Source organism: Lepidothrix coronata, unplaced genomic scaffold (assembly GCF_001604755.1).
Source record: "Lepidothrix coronata isolate B3197 unplaced genomic scaffold, Lepidothrix_coronata-1.0 Scaffold845, whole genome shotgun sequence".
NCBI lineage: Eukaryota > Metazoa > Chordata > Aves > Passeriformes > Pipridae > Lepidothrix > Lepidothrix coronata.
This window is the reverse complement of record NW_016691025.1, coordinates 3,506-9,541: the sequence shown is the minus strand read 5'-3', so window position 1 is coordinate 9,541 and position 6,036 is coordinate 3,506. Positions and strand designations below refer to the sequence as shown.

At 61.6% G+C, this 6,036-nt stretch overlaps 1 long non-coding RNA gene across 3 annotated transcripts; it reads left to right on the top strand.

Annotated features, from left to right (window-relative positions):
* Positions 1-131: 131 nt before the first annotated feature.
* LOC108510419 lies at positions 132-3,521 on the top strand. 3 transcript variants are annotated; one of them, XR_001878812.1, is made up of 4 exons: positions 132-251; positions 339-466; positions 1,771-1,799; positions 3,439-3,521. It is a non-coding gene; the product is annotated as an uncharacterized LOC108510419 (long non-coding RNA). The 3 variants fall into 3 exon arrangements; XR_001878813.1 differs by lacking the exons at positions 1,771-1,799; positions 3,439-3,521 and adding an exon at positions 1,129-1,143; XR_001878811.1 differs by lacking the exons at positions 1,771-1,799; positions 3,439-3,521 and having other exon boundaries at positions 339-547.
* The last annotated feature ends 2,515 nt before the right edge of the window (positions 3,522-6,036 follow it).

Below are 6,036 nucleotides of genomic sequence, written 5' to 3'. Positions count from 1 at the left end.
TCAGGATGTGGGAGCGTTGCCGGGGGGATGGGTGGTTGGGATGGAGGCTCAGGATGTGGGAGCGTTGCCGGGGGGATGGGTGGTTGGGATGGAGGCTCAGGATGTGGGAGCGTTGCCGGGGCGTGGCCTCGTCCTCCCCCCAACCCCCCGTTGGCGCAGATCCAGCCGGATCTCCGGGAGCTCATGGAGACCATGAACCGCATGAGCCACCTGCCCCCCGACTTCGAGGGCAGGCAGAAGGTCAACCAGTGGTGAGCGGGACGGGGGGGAAGGGGCGGGCAGGGGGGGTCATTCCCAGTTTTTGGGGGGTTCCTGACCCCGGCCCGGCCCTTCCCAAGGCTGCAGACGCTCAGCGGGATGTCGGCCTCGGACGAGCTGGACGATTCCCAGGTCCGGCAGATGCTCTTCGACCTGGAGTCCGCCTACAACGCCTTCAACCGCTTCCTGCACTCCTGAGACCCTCCCAGTCCAAACCAGTCCCTCCCAGGCCCTGCTGGGGCGGGAGGAAAGCCGGGACAATAAACAGGGGGCGGCGGATCCCGAAAAATCACCGGAGTCGTGGATAAATAACGGGGTGTAATAATGACCCTGCCAGGATCCCCCAGTTCAAACCAGTCCCTCCCAGTCCCTCCCAGTCCCTCCTGGTGCGGGAGGAAAGCCGGGACAATAAACGGGGGGTGGCGGATCCCAAAAATCACCGGAGCCGTGGATAAATAACGGGGGGTAATAATGACCCTGCCGGGAGCCGCCGGATCCCACCGGGATCCCCCAGTTCAAACCAGTCCCTCCCAGTCCTTCCCAGTCCCTCCCAGTCCCTACTGGTGCCGGAGGAAAGCCGGGACAATAAATGGGGGGCGGCGGATCCCGAAAAATCACAAAATCCATGGATAAATAACGGGGTGTAATAATGACCCTGCCGGGGCAGAGCGGGAGCCACTGGATCCCACAGGGATCCCCCAGTTCAAACCAGTCCCTCCCAGTCCCGACTGGTGCGGGAGGAAAGCCGGGACAATAAACGGGGGGCGGCGGATCCCGAAAAATCACAAAATCCATGGATAAATAACGGGGGGTAATAATGACCCTGCTGGGAGCCACTGGATCCCACCGGGATCCCCCAGTCCCTCCCAGTCCCTCCCAGTGCCTCCCAGTCCCTACTGAGGCGGGAGGAAAGCCGGGACAATAAACGGGGGGCGGCGGATCCCAAAAATCACAAAATCCATGGATAAATAACGGGGTGTAATAATGACTCTGCCGGGAGCCACTGGATCCCACCGGGATCCCCCAGTTCAAACCAGTCCCTCCCAGTCCCTACTGGTGTGGGAGGAAAGCCGGGACAATAAACGGGGGGCAGCGGATCCCGAAAAATCACCGGAGTCATGGATAAATAATGGGGTGTAATAATGACCCTGCTGGGAGCCACCAGATCCCACCGGGATCCCCCAGTTCAAACCAGTCCCTCCCAGTCCCTCCTGGTGCAGGAGGAAAGCCGGGACAATAAACGGGGGGCGGCGGATCCCAAAAATCACAAAATCCATGGATAAATAACGGGGTGTAATAATGACCCTGCCGGGAGCCACCGGATCCCACTGGGATCCCCCAGTTCAAACCAGTCCCTCCCAGTCCCTGCTGGTGCGGGAGGAAAGCCGGGACAATAAACGGGGGGCAGCGGATCCCGAAAAATCACCGGAGTCGTGGATAAATAATGGGGTGTAATAATGACCCTGCTGGGAGCCACTGGATCCCACAGGGATCCCCCCCAGTTCAAACCAGTCCCTCCCAGTCCAAACCAGTCCCTCCCAGTCCCTATTGGGGCGGGAGGGGCGGCGGATCCCGAAAAATCACAGAATCCATGGATAAATAACGGGGTGTAATAATGACCCTGCCGGGAGCCACCAGATCCCACCGGGAGCCCCCAGTCTCTCCCAGTCCCTCCCAGTCCCTCCCAGTCCCTACTGGGGCGGGAGGAAAGCCGGGACCATAAATGGGGGGCGGCGGATCCCAAAAATCACAAAATCCATGGATAAATAACGGGGTGTAATAATGACCCTGCTGGGAGCCACTGGATCCCACCGGGATCTCCCAGTCCCTCCCAGTCCCTCCCAGTCCCTCCCAGTCCCTGCTGGGGCGGGAGGAAAGCCGGGACAACAAACGGGGGACGGCGGATCCCGAAAAATCACAGAATCCATGGATAAATAACGGGGTGTAATAATGACTCTGCTGGGAGCCACCGGATCCCACTGGGATCCCCCAGTTCAAACCAGTCCCTCCCAGTCCCTCCCAGTCCCTCCCAGTCCCTACTCGTGCAGGAGGAAAGCCGGGACAACAAACGGGGGGCAGCAGATCCCGAAAAATCACAGAATCCATGGATAAATAACGGGGTGTAATAATGACCCTGCCGGGAGCCACCGGATCCCACCGGGATCCCCCAGTTCAAACCAGTCCCTCCCAGTCCCTCCCAGTCCCTACTGGTGTGGGAGGAAAGCCGGGACAATAAACGGGGGGCGGCGGATCCCGAAAAATCACAAAATCCATGGATAAATAACGGGGTGTAATAATGACCCTGCTGGGAGCCACCAGATCCCGCCGGGAGCCACCAGTCCCTCCCAGTCCCTCCCAGTCCCTACTGGTGCGGGAGGAAAGCCGGGACAATAAACGGGGGGCGGCGGATCCCGAAAAATCACAGAATCCATGGATAAATAATGGGGTGTAATAACGACCCTGCCGGGAGCCACCGGATCCCACTGGGATTCCACCGGGATCCCCCAGTCCCTCCCAGTCCCTCCCAGTCCCTCCTGGTGTGGGAGGAAAGCCGGGACAACAAACGGGGGGGGCGGCGGATCCCGAAAAATCACAAAATCCGTGGATAAATAACGGGGTGTAATAATGACCCTGCCGGGAGCCACTGGATCCCACAGGGATCCCCCAGTTCAAACCAGTCCCTCCCAGTCCCTCCCAGTCCCTACTGGTGCGGGAGGAAAGCCGGGACAATAAACGGGGGGCAGCGGATCCCAAAAATCACAGAATCCATGGATAAATAACGGGGTGTAATAATGATCCTGCCGGGAGCCACCGGATCCCACTGGGATCCCCCAGTCCAAACCAGTCCCTCCCAGTCCAAACCAGTCCCTCCCAGTCCCTACTGGTGCGGGAGGAAAGCCGGGAAAACAAACGGGGGGCGGCGGATCCCGAAAATCACAAAATCCATGGATAAATAATGGGGTGTAATAATGACCCTGCCGGGAGCCACCAGATCCCACTGGGATCCCCCAGTCCAAACCAGTCCCTCCCAGTCCCTCCTGGTGCAGGAGGAAAGCCGGGACAATAAACGGGGGGCGGCGGATCCCGAAAAATCACAAAATCCGTGGATAAATAACGGGGTGTAATAATGACCCTGCTGGGAGCCACCGGATCCCACAGGGATCCCCCAGTTCCTCCCAGTCCCTCCCAGTCCCTCCCAGTCCCTGCTGGTGCGGGAGGAAAGCCGGGACAATAAACGGGGGGCGGCGGATCCCGAAAAATCACAGAATCCGTGGATAAATAACGGGGTGTAATAATGACTCTGCCGGGAGCCACCGGATCCCACTGGGATCCCCCAGTTCAAACCAGTCCCTCCCAGTCCCTCCTGGTGCAGGAGGAAAGCCGGGACAATAAACGGGGGGGCGGCGGATCCCGAAAAATCACAAAATCCGTGGATAAATAACGGGGTGTAATAATGACCCAGCTGGGAGCCACCAGATCCCACAGGGATCCTCCAGTTCAAACCAGTCCCTCCCAGTCCCTCCCAGTCCCTCCCAGTCCCTACTGGTGCAGGAGGAAAGCCGGGACAATAAACAGGGGGCAGCGGATCCCGAAAAATCACAGAATCCATGGATAAATAACGGGGTGTAATTATGACCCTGCCGGGAGCCACTGGATCCCACAGGGATCCCCCAGTCCAAACCAGTCCCTCCCAGTCCCTACTGGTGTGGGAGGAAAGCCGGGACAACAAACGGGGGGCGGCGGATCCCGAAAAATCACAGAATCCATGGATAAATAATGGGGTGTAATAATGACCCTGCCAGGATCCCCCAGTCCCTCCCAGTCCCTCCCAGTCTCTCCCAGTGCCCTCAGGAGCTCTTCCAGAAGAGCCTCTGGTGGCTCCGGACGCGGCGCCCGCAGAGCCGGAGCTCCCGGATCATCCCGGTGCTCCTGGTCCACGTGGCCTCGTCCAAGGGCCCCACGGAGCATCCTGGGGAAGGAGGAGGGGGGGGTTCATTTGGGGAGGGGGGGACGGTGACCCCGTGACGGGGACACGGGGGGACAATTCCCACCTGCCAAGCTCAGGAATTCCAGCCCCCGGCCCCGCTTTTCCAGGGCCCGGAGCAGCGTCCGCAGGCCCTCGGTGCCGATCCCGGGGTTGGCCGAGAGATCCAGGGAAACCAGGGAGGGGCAGGACGGGAGGCACCTGGGGAGGGAGGGGAGGGGGAGAGGGAGAGGGTCGGGGGGGGCCCCGTTGTCACCCCCTTGTCCCCAGGGGGGTTCCCGTGTCCCCAAGGGGATCCCAATGTCCCCAAGGGGGTCCCAATGTCCCCAGGGGGGTTCCCGTCGTTCCCAGTGTCCCGTGTGGGAGCGGGGTCTCCATTGGGATGGGAAAGGGGAGGATCCTCCTGCCAGGACCCCCCCAGATGTCCCCAGGGTCCCCTTGTCCCCAAGAGGGTTTTGATTGTCCCCAGGGGGGTTCCAGTGTCCCCAAGGGGGTCCCAATATCCCCAAGTGGATTCCCCTCATTCCCAGTGTCCCGGGTGGGAGCGGGGTCTCCGTTGGGATGGGAAGGGGAAAGAAGATCCTGCCAGGACCCCTCCAGATGTCCCCAGGGTCCCCTTGTCCCCTCCCTTGGCCACCCCCTTGTCCCCAGGAGGGTTCCAATGTCCCCAAGGGGGTCCCATTGTCCCCAGGGGGGTTCCCATCATTCCCAGTGTCCCGTGTGGGAGTGGGGTCTCCATTGGGATGGGAAGGGGAAGATCCTCCTGCCAGGACCCCTCTGTCCCTCCTCTGTCACCCCCAGATGTCCCCAGGGTCCCCTTGTCCCCTCCCTTGGCCACCCCCTTGTCCCCAGTAGGGTTCCAATGTCCCCAAGAGGGTCCCAATGTCCCCAGGGGGGTTCCCGTCATTCCCAGTGTCCCGGGTGGGAGCAGGGTCTCCATTGGGATGGGAAGGAGAAGGAAGATCCTGCCAGGACCCCCCAGATGTCCCCAGGGTCCCCTTGTCCCCAGGAGGGTCCCAGTGTCCCCAAGGGGGTCCCAATATCCCCAGGGAGGTTCCCGTCATTCCCAGTGTCCCAGGTAGGAGCAGGGTCTCCGTTGGGATGGGAAAGGGGAGGATCCTCCTTCTGGGACCCCTCCAGATGTCCTCAGGGTCCCCTTGTCCCCTCCCCTGGCCACCCCCTTGTCCCCAGGGGGGTTCCAGTGTCCCCAAGGGGGTCCCATTGTCCCCAGGGGGGTTCCCGTCATTCCCAGTGTCCCGTGTGGGAGCGGGGTCTCCATTGGGATGGGAAGGGGAAGGAAGATCCTGCTGCCAGGACCCCCCAGATGTCCCCAGGGTCCCCTTGTCCCCTCCCCTGACCACCCCCTTGTCCCCAGGGGGTTCCCATGTCCCCAAGGGGGTCCCAATGTCCCCAAGGGGGTCCCATTGTCCCCAAGGAGGTTCCCGTCATTCCCAGTGTCCCGTGTGGGAACGGGGTCTCCGTTGGGATGGGAAGGGGAGGATCCTCCTGCCAGGACCCCCCAGATGTCCCCAGGGTCCCCTTGTCCCCTCCCCTGACCACCCCCTTGTCCCCAGGAGGGTCCCATTGTCCCCAAGGGGGTTCCCCTCATTCCCAGTGTCCAGTGTGGGAGCGGGGTCTCCGTTGGGATGGGAAAGGGGAGGATCCCCCTGCCAGGACCCCTCTGTCCCCCATCTGTCACCCCCAGATGTCCCCAGGGTCCCCTTGTCCCCTCCCCTGACCACCCCCTTGTCCCCAGGAGGGTCCCAATGTCCCCAAGGGGGTCCCAATGTCCC